Raw genomic sequence first — 20678 nt, 5'->3', positions numbered from 1 at the left:
GGAAATAATCGCTTTGGGTTTCAGAGGTGTTTCTTGTGACCATGAGGACAAACATCAGCCAAGGTAGGAATGATCTAACACCACATGAAAAGCAGGCTGTTGTTCCAGCTTTAAATATATTTATAACACTTGATGAATGGTGCAACTAAATGTGTAATTAGAGCGCAGCCAGGGAGCATAACTTCCCAATTTAGATTTGAATACAGCCCGCAACAGCTAAATATAGGCAAGGCCTCACTGGAGGAGGAACTCCTTGCTGAGGAGGTACTCTTTGCTGAGGAGGTTTGCTTAGGAGACTCAAGGCAGGGCTGGCCACTTGCCAGGTCTTGTCCTCAGCTCTGGATTCATTCCCAGAGCGACCTCAGGAAACTTCCTGGCCATTCTGCGTAAAAAAAGAAAACACCTTTTCCTATAAAAGCTTGAGACTTAAAATACTCCCCAGGGAAGAGGCTTTGGAAGCAATTGGCTCTGCAGAGCAATGTTTGGTGGCCCAGGAGGAAAAGGACGGAATGGTGATGAGAAATAAAATCTCCACATGCATTTCCTTGGGCCCCTTTCTTCCTGCTTACAGTAAATGAACTATTAGTGCTAAGCTGAGACAGATCGCTTGGGTTTCCTCTGCAGTATCCAGGTTATTCAGTGAGGCAGGGAGCAAAGGTGTAACTTCAGCCTTTCTGTCACCTAGGCCAGATGTGACGGACCATTGTCTGGGCCAGCTGCTCTTGGGTGCAAATGAAAATTCAGTATCTAGAACATCTGGAGCATAAAGCTAGCCATGTGGACCTGAGTGCTGCATTCAGGACAAAAGTGCTGATGACTTGATGTTTTTACCACTGTTTGCTCAGGAAGAAGGAGAATATTACCACGGCTCTTGCTAGGTTTTAGACCTGTGCTCATTCACCAAGGAATTCCTCACCAAAGTATGCAATAACCTGGCTAAATTGTGGTTAAACCCACAGCACCTAGGAACCTCAGTTACAGCTTCAGATCTCATTTGTAATCGTTGGCAGCACTAGCTTTTGTGGTTATTGCTAAGTGTGAAGGAAAAAATGAGTAAATGGGAGTTACCTTCTTGCCTGTAAGGGTGCAGGTGTGGGATGAACATGATTAGTACATGAAGGAGCCTTGAGCTGCAAATGCAGCCCTGTGTTGTAGAAGCCTATATACCATATGTTACACTTAAAATATTTAACTTTAAGAGTTCAGAAAATCATACTAGTAGTAAATATCTCAACGTACTGTTATAAAAACTGTGACGTTATTAACAAAATTGCCTAATTGCATTTGAATTTGAAAGCTTTGATTACTCTGGAATCATATTTTGAGGTCATTTTGTGTTATTAGGAAGGTACCTGGATAGAAGGATGGAAGCAGAGAGATGGAAAAGATGTCAAGAATCAAGTAATCTGCTCTTCATCCCAATGGTGTTAACTAAACCACTCCTGCCAGATGCTGGTTTGGCCTCTTCTTAACCATCTCCAGCTGCAGAGATTCCAAAGGCAGTTTATTCCCAAGATGTTTGCAAAGATGTGACAGAACAGTTAAATAAGTCTGAATGGATGAAAAAGTTCAAGTCTGGGAGGTACAAAAGAGACAGCAGAAGAACAGCAGGGGTTAATAACACCTTGCTGAGTAGGTCCTCACATCTACAAGCAGCTTCTCTGAACACTTAGACTTGGAAAACAAGAAATTACTTGAAACAAGGGAAAGCCTATGAACAGACTGAGACAGCACAATACCTAGTATAAAATTAAACTCCAGTGGCACAAAGCAGTTATATCAGTGGCAACTGGAGTTCTGGCATATTCACATCTTTCATCAGACACTATCCAGGAAATATCCAGTCTAATCAGTTTTAAGGAGGCATCAACTTGAAAATACATATTTCCTTTACCCTGTTACTTCTGTATTCAGATTATCCACATGTTGGGAATAAAACCTTTGTTCACACATACTCAGCCTCTGTTCTTGCAAAGGCACTTTTTCAGTGCAGGGTAACTGTGCTAACCTGATGCTGCAGGTGGAAATGTGGCGCTATGAAACATCTTCTTTCCTTGATGCCAGGCACCAATCCAGCTCTTTCTGCCAAAATCAGTGATGGGCACTTTATTTTCTACTGCTGTGAGTAAATTTTGATGTTCAGAAAAACACACCTAACTGCAGATTTGTTTTTCTGCATCTGTGGGTTCTGTACCTTCACTGAATATTAAAGCCCAGACTGGAGAATAACATCTTGTAGCTTATTTACCATTACTGTATTTTTACAGGCCACAAGCACTCGTTCTATAAGTGCAGCAGTTTTATACAGTTATGCAATCCATTAAGAGCTGCCAGTGGCTTGATTGCACTGCAGTCTTGTAGGTGATTATATTTCCCATACCACTACATAGCAACTTGCCATGAGTTGCTCAGGCAGAGCAAGTTACTGTGAGCATAGCCACATACCCGGGTTTGCACCCCAGCACTGGCCAGCATGTGGAATCAGGAGAGAGGTTATGGCACGACACAATGAAACCAGCACGCAGGCCAGGGCCTTTACAGATGCAGGCAATAGAGGCAGCACATCTGGTTTCCTCAATAGTGGACATGCAGCTGGATCTGTAGAGAGGACACACACTGAGGTGCTATTGAGCTGGTGTGAGGAGATGGCCAGGTTGGGCAGGGTGAGCCCTCTGAGAGGAAGGGACCCCTGGGAAATGTGGACAGAGGATGCAGCACTTGGGAAAAGGGTATCCAACCAGCACTCTGCAACACTGTCTCCTTGAGCAGTACCATGTTGCTTTGCAAGCTGCTAGGAGAATTTCTTTCTGTCAGGTTGCACCTATGCAGGTAACATCCAAAAGGCTATTTCTTGTGCTGACCCCTCCATAGCTTGTTATGCTTACAGTGCTCAATGTGCCGAATCCTGCATTATTTTCACCATTTCCAACACCTCACCAAGCAAAGCAAAATTTGGGAAATTTCCCCATAGGGTGGATAAGGATGGACCAACCCTGTCAGACTTCTAGTCATCTTGCACACAACGTGTAACCCTCATGGAACAGTTTTCAGCTCTCACATTCAAAAGGATTATGAAGAATTTGTATTCCTCACAACATGTGTGGTTTTGTCCCTAGTTGCCATCCTTGGACATGGTAAATATCCCCCCAGATGCCTCCAGATTGTAGACTGGGAGGTCCTGTGGGAATCTTTTACCATTGGCTAGCATTGAGATGAGTAGGAAGTTCCTCACTATGACTTTCCTTCCTCACTTTCTTTGAGGTATGAGCCACATGCTAAAACTTCAATTTCCAGAGCTGTCTACACAGTCCTGAAATTTGAGCTTTAGGGAAAAAGGAATAAGCCCACCCAGAAACTGTCAAGAAGACAGACAACTCCCTTTCTCAGCTGGTGAAGGGAATTCACCCTCCATTCTTGCTTGGAAGCACTAATGTAAATCAGGAATTGCCTTTCTCTGTGATCCTTATCTAGATCTTGCTGCTAAATTCCCATCCCTAGTTCCCATCAAGGAGCAAAGCTAACAGCAGTGGATGGTCAAATGCAGAGCTCCTACAAAAGCCAACGGCTTTTGGCAAAGATGATTATGTAATTTATTCCGAGTTCAAATTTTAACCTCAATGCCTTCATTATAATGTTCCATATGGACTTGCCTTAGATTTAATACTTAGCAAAGTTTTTTAAGTTTGGAAAAGAAACTAAGAAAATGCAGGACTTCAACAACCAGGCATGAGATGAGAAGACTTGCAGTCTGTGCAGGATCTATTGCTCTTGGCCTGGCTTTTATTTCAGAAATTAGTATTAGCCTGTGAAAAGGGCTCAGCACAACCTCCTTTTCTTTAAAGAGGAAACATTTCTGTTCCTGCTTTAAATTGCTCCTGCACATGCTTGGCTGCCATATCAGCTCTGCAGCTCTCAAACCAGATTCAGGTGCATGGCTGGAGTGGTCTCACAGGGGACAGCTGCACTGCACCAACTCTCCAGCAGTACTAATGAAATCCAAAACTGGGCATTAGAAACTTTCCCTGGCTCAAATAAGGGTAGGCGCAACTAGAGAGAAGTTAAATTAGATAAGAGGTTAAATTAGAGGGGAAAAAATGCAGCTTCTGATGTAGCATTTAATTATAGCAATTGTTATTTCTACCTCTCAACAGGGCTTTGATCATTTTGGTGCCTGGAGATATTGCTTTAGACACCACCAGGCTGAAGCTCTGACCTTGGGGAGTTCAGGGAAGCCACCAAGCTGTGAGCTCTAAGGAACACAACCAGACCTGGAAAAGAAGAGGAGGCACTTACCCTGTGAGCAATGGGCTCTACCAGCTCCTGGTGAGGGGCAGAACTTCCTGCTCCTGCAAGATGCATGGTGTCAAGGGCATCTTGAATTTTTAAGATGAATTATGTGAGATGTTGCAAACATACTGACAGGAACTGATCTTCTCTGTGTGAAACCTCTGGTCTTCTAAATCACCATAGATGTTTGTTAAACCTCTAGGATGAGAAGCCTGAAGAAACTGTCATTTGGATACAGTTTTCTGTAGCCAGTGTAGAGATGCCAGAATACCACAGTCATACAATGGCTGTTCTTACCACACAATACAGGACCACATATGAAAAGCAGTAAATCACCAGAATATCAGATGGGTGCTTGGCACACCATATCCAAGCCTTTGTGCAACCCATGGGAATTCGTGAACATTCTTAAAATAAGGAAAGATCCCATCCATATCTCAGGCATTAGTGAAATTACATTCCATGGGTCACATAAAAAATAACATGGCCCAGCATGTCTTAATCCAAAGTGAGATGCACTTTTCTTCTATAATTAATACTTCTGTGTTCGCCAGCAAGACTCCAGCAGCATTGGTTCCCAGTGGAAAACTGTATAAAATCCTAACAAACAGACCGGTTAAATTGTTATGTTTGCTGTTTTCCATCTCCAGCTTGGATACACCAGAGGTTGTATCAGGCTGCACTCAGACAGCACGCTGTTACAACATGAGAAGCATAAAAACAACACCAAATGTTTTACTCAAAGGCAGCCATTTGTACTCTTCTCCTGGAGACAGACAGCTATTTTCTCATTACTTAAATAGGACCTAAACCCTATAAGAGAAGCTACAAGTAACAGTCTCCATATATCTACAGAGGACACTTCCCTAACTGCTGGCTCTAAACCAGCTTTTATTTGACAGCCACGCCATAATTACGTCTGGGTCAGGAGACATCAACTGACAAATTTTATTTGGAAACATTAATTGGGGAAAGAAGCAATGACCAGGCAGAGCTAATTATTTGGGATCCATTTTACACTCCCCCAAAGCCTTTCACTGGTTAACAAAGGAATTAACATAAAAAGCATACCCTGAACATTATGGGAGAGGAATAGTGCTAAAAGATTAAGCAAAGCCAGAAAAATATGCAATGAGCTCTGAAATTTCAGCTGAACACTTTGGAGTAGGGAAGTGAAGCAGTAGCTTGAAAGTTGTTGTAACAGATGGGGGGATTTGGTCAGTGTGCCAGGAAGGAAAGTTCCTTTTTCCACATCTCTGGAAGACAGGACATCAACCTGGTCATCCATCTATCTTTATCTTGCTACATTCATTGCTAGTTTCTGAACAACTGATCAACAAAAGGGTTATACTTTAAAGTAGCTGATCACAAACTGCACCAAGTTTTCCAACCAATGGTTGCCATGCCCCAAAGCCACAAGGTATTTGCTGAAGGCAATTTTTTGGAGCTTCTGATAGTTAAAGCAGATTCCTCAGTGAATGAGATCATCAGTGACTGGGCTGCAGCCATAACATAAGTTGCTGGCCAGCAAGGATCAGAAGAGATGGTTATAATGGTATTACCACCTGTTTGGCTCACCTGGCTGGGTGAGACATGTTAGCCAGTCATTTCAGTGATGTGTATGACAAGATATAAATTTAAGTAAGTTCAGACATGGAAACAAGGACTTTCAGGGGAGAGTTTCAGACCACCAAGCTTCTCACTCAGCACATATGCTCCTCACCTCACCTCTGCATATACCTGCTGTGGAATGAGAGTTCCTGCAGGGCCCCAGCTCCTATCTCTCCTTTGGCTTCAGAGACAATCTAGGAGGAGCAGGTGCTCAAATCAGAGATGTAGTGCTGAGCAGGGTGACGCCTCCTGTGTGACCTGTGGAACAAATACACTTCTCAGAAGAGCAGCTCTGGTTGCTGTGGCACCACGGCAGTGCCTCAGGGAACACGTGCTTCAGTAGGCTGTATGAAGGACAAGCCATCTGCCATCCAATACACTGCTAAGATGCTATGGCAAGCACAGGCCTGGCCCCACCCCAAGAGCAAAGCCCTTCAAATCCCAGGGTAGGAAGAGAACATATACAACAGAAACACGAGAGCTCTACCATTTCGGAGGCAGTTTATCATCGGATGCGTTTGGAGGACGTTTTGTTTCACTGAAGGAGGCCTGTAATACCAGATCTGAGGTTCTCTCCCACTTTGTCAGGGAGATAGATAAAACATCAGCTGATCAAAAAGAGGTTGCTCTACATCACTGTGCTGCAGAAATAAGCAGCATGGTTTGGGTTATTCCTGTGAAATGCAGAGGGCTGGCAGCCGCTCACACCAATGCCTTCTGGCCTGGAAATAGGCCAAGTACTGTCACAGCACTGAGTTGGTTGAGATCAGGAGTGACCACAGAGCTCTCACACTTTCAGAAGCCCAGCGATCTTATGTGGCACGGGGAAGGAATAACAGGAGAGGGAGATGGGGCAGACAGGAGGGGGCATGAACTTGTCTATGGATGGGTAGAAGAATAAATTATATAAAAAGTAGGAAGTAAGTCTGAGAGGTTTTAAGAGCACAGAGCAACTTTTATCTCTACATTCTTCTCTTATGGGTTTTAGTTGAACAGTGTATATCTAACATAGATTACAGCATTGGCTCAGCATAGAAAACCAGGCTGATAGTCCACCAATGGTTTAGCCACTTTACAGTGTACAGTTTAATCATCAATGTCTACCCACAAGCCATTCCTCTTTCTGCCATCCCCCTTCTCTGAGCAGGGCTGGCTGAGCTGGAGGTGCTTACAGCAGCGCTGGCATTTGCACAGCAGCATGGCCATGAAGAACAGCTGGGGTCTTGTAGAGGGTCAGTGCACCCTGCTCTGCATATTCAGCTGCTGATGTTCTTTGGGTGCAATTGCCTACATATCCATATGTGCATATCTACAGCATCCTGCAAAATCATTCCTAGAGAAGAAGGGCAGCACCTCAAACCACTGAAGATCATTAAAAAAAAAAAAAAAAAAAAAAAAATAGTTCACTAATTACTTGTATAATCGGGATAGTGACAAAAATAAATCAGACAAGCCTATTTAAGATGATAAACTGGCATTCTTATCCCTCTTCCTACCCAGGTTCACAGAAGTCTGCACTTACAGCAAGCTTCTGACAGGTAAAACACCTAATGCTTCTCAAGAGAGAAGGAAACTTTGCAGTCACCAGTGTCAGGCCAGTTCCTGATGCTTTACAGTCTCTTTCACAGTTCTGAGTGTTCATTTCAAAATACTGAAGTTAATGCGTTCCTAGAAAATATCAAAAGATCAACATAGAGGCTCTACAACAAACAAGTTTTTGTTCCTACATGGCTTTCCCCCCCGAGGGCTACAGATCATTTAATGGAAGGATTGGTTATTTTAAAATGAAGTGTTCATTACAGTATTTTCATTGACAGTTCAGTGAAACTGTCAGCTCTTCTCTCTCTAATTGCTTTTGATCAACAAAAGAAAAACACGAGCTCTTAAAAGAAAATTATTTTGACACAGCTATAACTGCTGCCTGTTTAAAGAGGCTGATGTAGAAAAAAAGCAATCAGACAATGGCAGTGAGAAGAGAAAGGAAGAAAAAGAATTGAATGTTTTCCCAAACGATCTATTGTTACTTCGGTATTTTCATAGTAAAATGAGATTACTCCAGAAGACAAATTCAGGTGTTCTTCAGCAAAGTCTGCCAGAATTCACGTGGCTCTGCTCCTGCCTACATAACAGGCCAATCCCCAACTGGTTGTAGGGGAGAAAGTTGTTAGCTCCTGTTGCCTGAGTTTCTCAATGGTGCCATTCAGTCAAGTTACAGAGTCTGACTTGGAGAGTGTGGTCAAACCGGCCATGGCATACCAGAAATTGCACTTAGGCTACAACTCCAGTCATAACACAGGTAGCAGCCATGTAATCCTAAACCATAGTGGAAAGTGTGATCTGCTAGTGCTTGCATTTTAACAGATTCCTGTCAGGCATCCTGCATGAATAACCTTAATAATTAAGTATTAACACATCACATGGAAAGCTAACTAATAACATGCTCCTTCAGAACTTAAATAGAGATTCTTGTTCACTTTTAGTTCTTTTTTTCTTTCCTCCAAATGCTGAGATACAGAATGGAGGGGAGAAAAAAAAAAACAACTTGAAACCTGGAATTTTATGTCTTAGAATCAGAATAGAAGGAAGAACTCACATATTCAGGGAACAAAAAGAGACAAAAAGCCTCCAAACATTGAAAAACCACCAACTCATGCATTCATTACATCCCGGGATGATCCAGGCTCATGGGTCTCAGCACAGCTCAAGGAGAAGATTCAACACAAGTCTCCCCCAACTCACATGCCTCCTGCTCATCTGCAGTGTTTGTTTCCTGAACCCCAGTGCCTCCTCCCTTCTCCTTCACACCATTCACACAAATGCACTGGAAGGACCCAACATGCACCCCAGCCCAGTCCTCCCTCCTGGCTCGAGGCTCCCTTCCCAGGGCTTGGAGCATCAGCATTGCTTCCCTCAGGAAAAGCCCCTGTGAGGAAGGAGATCTTCTACAACAGTAACCCTGTGGTGAAAGAAACTACTACTCAACCCTAACTGGCGAAGCTAGATCTAATATATGATATCAGGAAAGAGAAAGTAGCAACAGCTGTTGTTGAGCACATTTGGTTCAGGCAGCTGTGCCATGCTCTTTGGAAAGGACACTGATGTCCAGGTTATGTGTTGTTGCACTCTTTAGTCTTCACAGAAGCCTTGATTTTTCAACATTTAAGATTAAAATTGATTTTGTTTGTTTTAAAATTCCAATCATTTGTAAATAGCATGCAGGGCTTTTTTTTTCTTTTTTCTTTTTAATCTCCTGGTCAAAATGGTCACACTTGGGATTTCAAGAGAAGATGTGCTCAGATTTTCCAAGCACCAAATTGCTCAGACTAAAGTACCTAACTGTGGCTTGAAAAACTTAAATTCTCATGCACTGGTTTGAAAAACGTGGTACCCCTTCCCTGGTTCTATGCAGCAGTGAGGATGAGGCAGCTATGAGAAAATCAAAATAATAGAAAATGTCCCTTAGCCAAAAAGAGCTGGTCTTGGTAGACAAAACGGAGTCTCTGGGGAGAAGGAAGAGGATATCTGTGTTTAGCTGAGATGAAGTGAGCAGGTGTGAGACCAAGAGGATAGGAAGACACATTTACCATGTTAAATCCATGTGTTGTGTGAAATTCCCATCCAAATGTAAACCATTATTTCAAATAGGTGATCCTGGGGCACGTGAGTACCTTTGAAGCTGAACTGCAAACTCCAGAAGAGCAGGAGGAAAGCAGGAACACCCAGCTGAGAGCCTTTCTCTGCCTCATCTAGCCCATCCATTTCACAACACATCTGAGCTGGATAAAGAAGTGTTTTCATCATTCTGCAAAGATTGCAATTTAGAAAATCACATCAGGCTTCACACAATCCCATCTTCTCCCTGGTCTTGAAGAACGAGGCTGTTCCTGCAGATAAAAGACCCACAGGTTCTGCCTGACTCTTGACACTCTGCCTGGGCACAGCCTATAAATAATCAAGTGTAAGAGCTGGAGGAGCCCACACACCCCAAATACTATATCTGAATCCTTGTGGGGGGCAAACTTCTTTTACTTTCCAATGGTTTTATTTCTTCCTCCTTGATCTATAACTCCCCAAGAAACCTCCCAGCCAGATTTCTTCTAATTTCGCCTTTTTGTCTCTATCTATCAGCCATTGGTTATTTTTACTCCCATGTTCCTAATGTAGCTTGAAATGAAGCCTTTTTATTTATGTATCTGCCTCCTTGGTGATGTATGCACAGTTTGAGGAGAGAAATAATTACAGGCTGCTGCAGAAGAGCACAACAGTCTGGTGTCATTATGTCCCAGGCAAACTCCAGCTTTGTTTGCAATTCGCAACATATGGGATTTCTTTTGAAAGGCATTTGATCTGGATGTTGTTTCTCTAGACAACATGATAATTTAAATCAGATCAGGACATGGGCAGTTTCGGACTGCTCCTAAGCAAAGTGTACAGTGCCTTGTAAGGAAATCACAGGAAAAAAATGGGCTGAGGGTGGGGCAAAGAGGATGCGTCCCTGCCGCCTGCTGGACAGGACATTCCTCATCCAGTGATTTCTTACTTTTAACTCCTTGGGCTAATCTATTACATTAAAGTCACCACAATACAACCTCCAGGTTACAGCATATCGCTATCAATTGTATGAATAAGCATATTAAAATACCACATAGAGATATTTCCATCTGAACAATTGCTTATAAGTAATGATTAATTTGGGTGCCCTAGCACGAACCTGGAAGATGCTGATGTGGCACCATTCAATTTTGCCATGATCCATAAAGTTGTGAAGCCAGGACAGCTGCTGGCCTGCGCTCCCACCGATGCAGAAATGCATCCTCTCTGGTTTCACGTAAACCATGGATTTGCTGCCGCCGCAAGATGCCAAGACTTGTCAGGTCTGGAGCAAGGCTTATTCCCTCCTTTTGGCTGCAAAGTAGAAAAAAAGACGGTGAGCGAATAGTCCCTGCTGATCAGCCACTAGCACGCAAAGGCCGTCAGCCAGCCCCGCTGTGCTGCCCAAGCTGATTGTCTGCATGCCCCACAGCCCGCACACAAAGCCCCTTTGTTTCTGGAGAAGTGTGCTGAATTTTGCCACATCTCAATGCAAAACATTCTCTGCCATGTTTTGTCTCTTCTCACTTCTGAGGGAAAGGTCCAGATTCTGCGGAGCTCTCATCCCAAGCTCGCTACCCAACAATGCACAGTAAAATGTCTGCAGAGGAAATACTGACCATTAAGATAATTTTGAATGCTAAGCCACCCTAACTAATTCCTTACTGAAACCAGCATTCGTAGCAAACATAACTCTATTTCAGTGTGATGTCTTCAAAATGGTAATGCTGTGATGACCATCTGACTGCTGCAACGGCTGTGTAATTGGGTGATTTAGGATGTGTAGAGCTTTTGAAATGCAATGTTTTTGTTCCTTTCAGTAAGATTGCTAACATTTTCCTTTAAGTCATTCTTTTTACATCAGTGAATACATTTTACAAAGCTTCCTCTTATTTCAGTACTGGAAGAAAATTCACTTGGGTCAATTTGCTCTCTCTATTCCCATTGTTTTTTAATATCTCCCACCATGTCTTTACAACCATCTCTCCTTTAAATGAAAAAATCTATTTTTTTTTCTATTGTATTTCCCAGAGATCTTTTTTCCTGCTATCATTAACTTTTACTGCCCAGTTCAGAGCACTCTTTGCTCTGTTAAACAGCAGGCAAACAGAACAGGGAACAGTGTTTCTTGTAAGGGGGACAGTGAATTCCTGGAGAGTGAAAATAATGATGCTACATAATTTTTTTCACTCCATTCCTTATACAGTGTTGCACTTAAGCTGTTATGTTTAAACCACTAAGTACATCAACCAGAGGTTCACTGTGAACCTCTGTCAGCAGTCACTCTGAGCTTTTCCCCTCTGTTCCTCCTGCAAATTAATCCGAAGTCCCCTGGGGCAAACCCATCATTCAAATCATGCATGTCAGCAGCTCCTGCACTCCTGGCTCACCAGGGCATGCACTGGTCCCATCCTCCCCACCTCAGCAGGGACACAGCTGTTCAGTGCCATGCCGGTCTTGTCCCCAGCCAAAGCCAGGTCACCTCGAGGCATGAGCTGCCCTGAATGTGGTCCAGCAGCAGGAGGCCCACTTGGCTCTTGCTCTCTTCCATCATTCAGGAAGGGCAGAAGTACGTCTTGTCTCTGCTGCTGTGCTGTAAACCGAATGGTTTGTGCTCCCCATCACACACATGAAAACACAAGGCATGAGCTAATTGCTCTTCCTAATCTGCATGCTCCATGCTCCAAGAGGGAAGTCACTGCCAATGAATAATAAAGCACACATTTGCATTTTTTTCTTTTTTTTCTTTCCTAACTGAAGCGCAGCTCTGCAAGGAAAGTGATGGTCCTTCTCCGCTCTGTGTTTGTGCAGCCCCACCTCAGGCGCTGTGTGCAGTTTGGATGCCACAGTATAAGGACATAAAATATTAGAGTGCATCCAAAGAAGGGCTACAGTGAAGGCTCCAGAGAGCAAGACTTAGGAGGAATGTCTGAGGTCCCTGGGTCTGTCCAACCCAGAGCAGAGGAGCTGAGGAGAGGCCTGATGGCAGCTGCAGCTCCACACAGGGAGCAAAGGGGCAGTGCTGAGCTCTGCTCTGTGTGACAGCGACAGGGCCTGAGGGAACGGCATGGGGCTGTGTGAGGGGAGGGAGCTGGGGGTTGGGGACAGGGTCTGCACCAGAGGGCGGTGGGCATGGAACGGGCTGCACAGAGCAGTGGGCATGGCCCCATCTGGCAGAGTTCAAGGAGTGTTTGGGCAACACTGTCAGACACAGGGTTTGATTTTGCGTTGTCCTGTATGGAGCTGGAGCTGGATTTCATGAACCTACAGGCTCCCTTCCAACTTGGGATATTCTATGATTCTATGGCTTGTCTAATTTTCCCATCTGCTCTTTAGATCCCTGTTAAGATGAACAAACAGTCCTGTGGCTCACCTCCTGTAGGCACTGCTCTGCCAGGTTCAAACCTGACTATTTCCTTGCTCCCTTGGTTGGCACAGAAACATTGTATGAAAGTTTGCTTTGCCTACTGTGTGCTTCACTTACTTGAGGCAAGGCATTTCCACAAGACATTGGAGGCACCAGAGCTTCTTGGCTGGGCAGAGGCCCATCCTTTCATGGTTGGCAGGAGTGACAAAAGTAGTGAGAAACCCCTCGCTTGTGAGAACCAGGAGGAGGCAGCTGCTGAGAGGTAAACATCAGGCTCAATTAAAGCCTCAAAGTAGTGACTTTGGGCAGTATGGCTTCTGTGAGGCGAAGGAAATCTTCACAGGTAGTGTGAATCCTGCTTGCCCAGATGAAAGCAAAACCAGAGGGAAACAAAGTCTTGATCACTATTTTATTTACAGGAATGTCACTGAGGCAAAACCCAGCTAAATAGCACATAGGCTTGGCCTTGAGTACAGTAAAATAATAAAAATGTTCTTCACTGGGAATTTTACATTACAGGAGCTATTTCAGTGCTGAAGATTCTGCATAGATACTTCCATCCTACAAGAAACAATTACTCTTAGTTGTGGGGCTTAGAACTTGTATTCTCTTTCAATAAACTTCTTGAAGGGTAATGTCTGAGAGTAATTCATTTTGTAGTATATTTGCAGAGAACTTGAGTACAAATAATTGTGTTTTACAGTCCTTGAGAGACTCCAGGAAGCAGTTCAATGTCAACTTTTCTACCGGGGGGATCCAGTGTTGCAGATTAAAATGCTATTAAATATACTGAAGATGGTAAACTTGGTAAACTTGGAAGCGGATCTTATTGTAAGGGTAAATTCTGTGATGACTACTTCGTCATTGATTGAAAACCACACCCAACATTGTTTTTGAAGTAGGCAAAGTGCTGACCTGGCAGTGCTGGAAGCTAAACCAGCTAATTCAGGGACACCTCATAGAGATGCAAGCGCAGCATCAGCTCCTGCAGACCGTCTCATTCCCATGTGCTCAAATCTACCCGGAAAGGCTCAGCTTTCAGAGCATGAAAAAAATCCATCCTTCACTTGTCCCTGATCTCCTGCCAAAACTGGGCACAGCAGAACTCTTTTGCAATACCAGCTTTTTGCAAGGGTTCTCCCTGGCTGGTGGCTGAATAACATGAATGACACACACAGATAACCTTCCTCCTGGCTGTAACAGCTATGGGTGAAAACTTCCAGAGTCAGCAGTCTTTACCTCTAACCTGTCCACAGGAAAGCCCATTCAGGGTGGATACTGAACCTGCTTCCACTGCTGTTCCACATGCATGCAGTCAGTCCTGGGTCTGCCACATTCTTTACCAAAGAAGCACATCCTTACCGTGGTCCTGGAGGGAAGTGGGGTGTCCTGGTGGAGTGGGCTCCACTCAGGGCTCTGTCACAGCCCTGCACCCCAGGCAGTAGCTCTGGGCACAGCTGGCAGAGCTGCTTATATCCCTGGCCACCATCCAGGCCTTCACCACCACCAGCACAAAGCATTTCGGAGTCTTCACAGTTTGTTGTCACATAACTAATACAAATTTACTGCTTAATTACATCCCTGTGAGAGAGCCTTTCTCTCCACAGAAAATATTATTGATATCTGACAGGGCTAGTGCTGGAGGGAGGGCAGAGAGGGCAGCTTAAATCTACACTCTGAGTTAGGAATTCTTGGAAAAGGTTTCTTTTACCCTCTTCTGTTATAAGTGATCAATAGTTGTTTAATTAAAATTCAGCAATTGCAATGCAAGTTTAAATACAAGGTAACAATTGTCAATTAATTAATAGCCACTTGATTCAAAGCATTTGAAGGTTAGTAACTTTGCAACTAATTTTATGTTTCGTAATTCCTGTTCTCCAATATTGTTTGAAAAAACCAATTGACACTTAATTAACCTTATGCCGTTGTCCCATTAAATCAAAACAAAAAGTACTTAGGACATTCAATTCAATCTTTTAACAACCCTGTTAAGCAAAATAGCCAAAGCCCCAACCACATCTTCTTAATGAAATTTCTTGAAGGCACATTCTGTCCCCAGCTTCTGGTAAAATGCAGATGAGTCAGATGTATCCTAAGGGGAAAGAGAAGGGCACTGTTGTCTCATGAAGCAGTACAGTTTGAAAAGTTGTTGGTTGTATGCTGGAGATCTTGTCACCACGATCTCTACAGAGCAGAACAGCACTCTCCCTTTCTGCTGTTGAAAAAAGTAAATTCCCAATGGGCCATCTTAGTGTCTTACTCACTGTACTGAAGAGCAAAACCAAACAGCTCCAGCCACCAGATTCTACCTTTAAAAAGTAAAAATAAAAATATCTGCAATCCACTAGAGAATGGGAATAAGAAGCCATGACCATGGCAAGGGGATCGCAGCCAAGATCGTCTCACAGGACACTGAAATAACAAACAGATCTCTGCAACACAAAATGTAAGCAGGCAAATGTAACGTAATTCAAGTTAAGGATAATAAAAGATGCTGCACCTCAGGCATGATCCCAGCACATGAGATCTGGAAGCCACCTGACCTCACAATCACATTTGTCTGCTAAAGTATATGATGGAAATCTTGAAGTGGTCGTGGGGACCATGACTGAGCTGCTGGTCTGGAGACAACCTGCATGGCACATTTCACTCTTGCTTTCACTGTGGCCTGGACAGCCAGGCACATCTAAAAGATGAACAAATCTTCTGCTCACCCAGTTAAAATTTACCCCTACGGGGGGGTTCATGGCCGCTCCCTGACTCTTTCATGGCTGCACACCAGCTCTTCAGCATGACCCAATTTCTCTACAGGGAAACTCCTACTTTCTGCACCATGCTTCCTTCCTATGAGCCATAGTCACTGAAGTCAGAGGAGAAGGACATCACCTCCCTTCAGTGCTGGGGGAAGCAGCTTCCATTTCACTTCAAGCTGAGCCTGACTTAGGGACAGATTTTAGCCTCAGGTCTCTCTCTGCCACTTCTTCCCATTTATTTTGACCTTCTGGTGGGATGCAGCTAGGTTCCACGCAGGAGAAAGCTGCTAGTGCAACCATGTGTGAAAGACTCTGGGAACGCAGAGGACCACAGAATCACAGAATCACAGAATGGCCAGGGTTGGAAGGGACCTCAAGGTTCATGAATCTTTTTTACAGAGGTGCACGTATCTTCATAGTTTCTTTCATATAAAATCTGTGAGGATATCTGGAGCTATTAATTTAAGTGGAGAGAACAAGGTGTGCTCAAAAGGCACACCTGAAAATAACATTTAATTCTATTTTTCAACACATTTGATTATCTCAACACGAGTGGCTGAGATTGGGGTAGATTTGGATTAACTGACCCAAACCTTTTGTTCTGTGCTGTATTTTGTATTTTAAGCACATATCAAAGAATAATCATCATTAGCCAAGGTTTAGGCAATGCATGTGATCTAATTCTTAACAAATCTTAAATAACGATGACTAAGACATCCTTTCCAAGTTCTATTTCCACTCATCTACAAAATAAGTATAAACAGCATCTGCCTGTCTGTCCCTCAGGGAAGAAACACGTTAGCGTCTTTCTTTCAATTTTACATTTTGGGTGATATCTCAGTCCCTATTTATATCGTTATTCTTCCTTATTATTTCATGCTTATCATGCTTCACTTCGACATATATTTGATAGTCTCTCTTTTCAAGGGTATGCATATGATTACAAGTTTATTTTCACAAAATATATGGAGTGGTTATCTCTACTAAATACCAAAACAGCATTCAATCAGGAGAATTAAGCCTGTGAAAGAGATGTTAAGCCAATGTCAAAGATCTTCTAGGAAGACAGAAATTCTATGCAATAACAACATGGTTGGATTAACTTTACAACAAAAGGAAATTAGACTGGATTTCTACAGAGTCAGTTTTGTTATTCTAGCTAACAATATGATTAACATTGAATGAATGGTAAAGGCCTCATTCATGCTTCACTTGGCCCAAATTAATGTGACTGATTACACAGTCCTTCTGCTCTGGCAGAAATTCTCACATCTCCTAGGCCTTGATTATCCAGAGCGTCTCACTTTTAAGGGGACTGACCCCAGCAAGAAGGAAACAGTAGCTGAAGCCTTTGAAGCTTTTGCACTTCATTGCCCTTCCCTCACAACAACCAGCTCCAAATTCTTCCTTATGAGTGTAAAAGTCTATGGCCTCTGTTAGAGTAGGAGATCCAACCAGACTTTCCAACAGACATGTAGGTGTTATTACAATAACTCCAGGAACTGTTCCTTCATCAAGGTTGTTCATTTTGTTGTTAAATTATTCCCACACTTCATGTTGCCAATTACCAGACCATCCTAGATGGATAGTAAGACTGTGCTTGGGATTAGCTGCCTGCCCTCCCAAAGGAGTTTATCTGAATCCCCCAAGAGCTGTAAATTAAGCTGCTGAGGAGTAACCCCTTTCTGCCAAGCACCTGAGGAACCTGACAAGGCCATATGGACTGTGAAAATGCCAATATGCAAACCAAGTGCTGCTTGTGTTCACTGTAAGAAAACAGGTCGGTGCAAACTGACATCAATTTCAGCGTGATGAAGGCTGCAGGAAAAATGCAAGACATGCATTTACCCTGAGAGGCAGGAGACCAAGTGGAGGTAGGTAATCCTCCACTCCTTCCACTCCCCCTGCCCCTTGATATCACTGATGGTCTCTCACTGGACTAAAACATTATCAACATGGAGATCCTTGACTTTTTCTTCTCTTCATTCTCCCCTAGGTACACTACAGATCGGGTAGCGTTTGGAATCACCCACCTCAACCAAAAGAAATCTTTAGCTACATTTATGGAACTGGACTTGCTGGTAAACTGAATGCTTTATGCTGTAACAAACCTGTTTCATTTCATGGCTGATTCACAAGAAAGATGCTACATGCACAGTTACACTGTGCTGCCAAAGTGCTTACCAGGATGTTGGCACGGGCCAGTGGGGATCTTACTGACCACTCTTCAACTTCTGTCTCTTTAGCCATCAAAATACTGACTATGCTCTCTTAAATGTCAGTTTTATTCATTTATGGTGAATGAAGCTGCTGGCACATAGGATAGCACACTTAACAGCTTAGTTTTAATGTAATTTACAAGTATGCAGTATTTATTACTTGCTATAACTTACCTCAAAGTCGGCATTTTTAAAGGTGGATTCAAAACACTTTATTTATTTGTTTATTTATTTATTTATTTAACTTCCTCTAATCTACCAAAGCACTGAGAACACCAAATCTCTTGCTCAACTGAGAGCAAATAAGCCCTGGGCTCCACTCCTACAAGTCCTACATACCTATGCAGATGAATGAAAGTCAGCACATAAACCCTGGCAGAATTAGCAGTGCCATGTTGAAGGCAAAACAAGAGAGGTGGCTGACCCAAGCACCAACTGGAGGGTAGGAAATGGAAGAATATGCACTGAGTCAAACAAGCTGCAGCTTACATGGCTGCCAGTACTGCCCGGCAAGGTACTGGGATGGGAGCATTGGAGATACCACTTGAGAGGCAGGGACATTAGTGGTCCACAGGTGGGAGTCAAATAGAGCAGGACAGATATCCAAAGTGAAAACTGAACGCAGCTAAATGTGTTGTCGTGTTACTTCCATCTTTAAAGGCACATGAGGTGGTTGAATGCCTTACTTAGTACAAGGAAGTTTGAGGTTTGACTATTCCACTAGTAAAGCAAAGGCAGCAACTTTGTTTTCAGTGGACTTGCCCCAGAAGAGTCGCTGAAGGAAATGGTTCAGATTGGTCATTAGGCAAATTGCTTGTAATATAGTTCTGAACACTGTGAACCAGGCAAATCTTAACTGCTGTGTTACTTCAGGTGGACAAAATCCAAAAGTATTTTTACAGTGAAGCTAAATATAAAATCTGTTATCACTGGCTGTGAAACACCTACACATCCTGGAGGCTTCTGATCTTTTAGAGTAGTCAAGGGAGCTTTTTTGCAACGTGCTTGATAATTATTTGAATAATTTGGCCAGGAGGCCATAAGGCTGAACATTAGCACGTACTGTGGACCATTTGACTCAGAAAAAAAGTTCTATTCCTTCACTGATCACTGGTTTGATCGTTGGAAACCACTGTTTTGGTTTGTTTTCACCAACTCATGTCAGAAGCACAAAAGGAATTAGTGAATGAGTTCTCTAAATTGCATACAATGACCAATACCAGAAGCTGCTCATGAGAGTGTGGGAGTTCCCAAGAGGTCCTTCTGGCATCTGCAGAGTGTATGTATCTGGCAACAAGAACTAAACCAAATTCCTCTTCCCAAGATCAACAAGAGAAGGATGGGTATACAACCTAATGTTCTTCCTGGCAAGAGTCTACTCTAGCTTAGTTTTTTATTGCCATCCTGTAGATTATTTCTGCAAAAGAAAACAGAAAGAAAGGAAAAATAAAAGGTTTCTCTAAGGAAATGCATGTAATTTTCATAGCCGAATAAGTCCTTGAGTCGTGCAAAGGACATAACTGTGCAAATGCTAAAGCAGTAGAAAGCAGCCCTACAAGCTGAAAGATTTCATATCTAGCAATGTTTATGTGCATTTTAAAAGGTAAAAATATGAGTTCTTACAGAAACAAGTATTTATAATTACATTTGTATACATATAAAATAAGTTTTGCTCTTGGCTGGAAAAGATAAAGGCTTGTATGTTAAATTGAAAAGCCCTTATAGCACAGGAAATATTTCCAGAATGCAAAAGAAAACTTCATTCCATTAGAGTGCATTATCATAGTTTGTCCTTAGTTGAAAAAAAAAAGGACTATTGGACTATTTTATAAAACCACTATTAATTCTAAAGGTTTCTCATTGGAACAAATAAATGCAGTCTGAGCAAGAGATGAAATTTGATCAGAACCTGCTTGTTGTTCTATCTTTGTTTGCTGGGTTGTTGGTTGTTTTTTTGTTGTTATTGTTATTGTGGTTTTTCTGTTAAGCAGTTCACTACCAGTTAATTCATTTATAGATTTAAATATGTGCACAAAATGTTGGGTAGAGCTGAATGAATTTATGCTTTTTATAACTACCTTCCTATCCAAAACAAGGCATTGTGAAACCACTAGTGTGGTGCACCACTGTTTTGAAGCTGAAGCTGGAAGCCAGTGAGATAGCTAACCACCTTCCTGAAAAATAGTACATTGTTTTTATTAGCATTTATAGAAGTGGGATAGCAGTAATATGGCACTTGGACACAAAAACAGTGGATAGGGAGGGATGATTTTCTAACTGAATATCAGTGAAGGATTTGGGTTTGGGAACTTAAATCGTGACAAGTTAAGACAAAGTTAAGACAAACATTATGTCAGAACCCAGGACAGATTGTATACAGGACTGACTTCATAAGAAGACACACCTCTACAATGTTGATCAAACACTACACGTACGCATATACGTGTGTATACTCCGTAGGTACAGTAGATGCCCAGTGCATTATAAACATTTCTTCTAACCCTAGTGTGTCTCCCTGCTCCATCACACACGAGCTTTTCCGTGCTGGCTGTTTCAAGGGCTGAAGCCACACGGCCAATGTCATACTGTCAGCAAAGCTCTGGGATGGATGAGGAACCTGAGCTCCCTGAAGCTCCTGACCAGAGCCCCTCAGCAGCCCCCACCAGGAAAAATCTGCATCTGTAATTCCTGGCCAAGAAAGGGTGTAATTCATGGGAGGGAAAACCTTGTCCTAGACGCCAAGTGAGCAAAACAAAATGCCTCCTGGCAGGATACAGATGAGGGATTTTTCAAGCACAGCAGATCTAGGCATCAGCTTGCAGAGTCAGGACTGAACAACTAATGAGACAA

Source organism: Lagopus muta, chromosome 1 (assembly GCF_023343835.1).
Source record: "Lagopus muta isolate bLagMut1 chromosome 1, bLagMut1 primary, whole genome shotgun sequence".
NCBI classification, from domain to species: domain Eukaryota; kingdom Metazoa; phylum Chordata; class Aves; order Galliformes; family Phasianidae; genus Lagopus; species Lagopus muta.
This window is presented reverse-complemented; position numbering follows the sequence as displayed.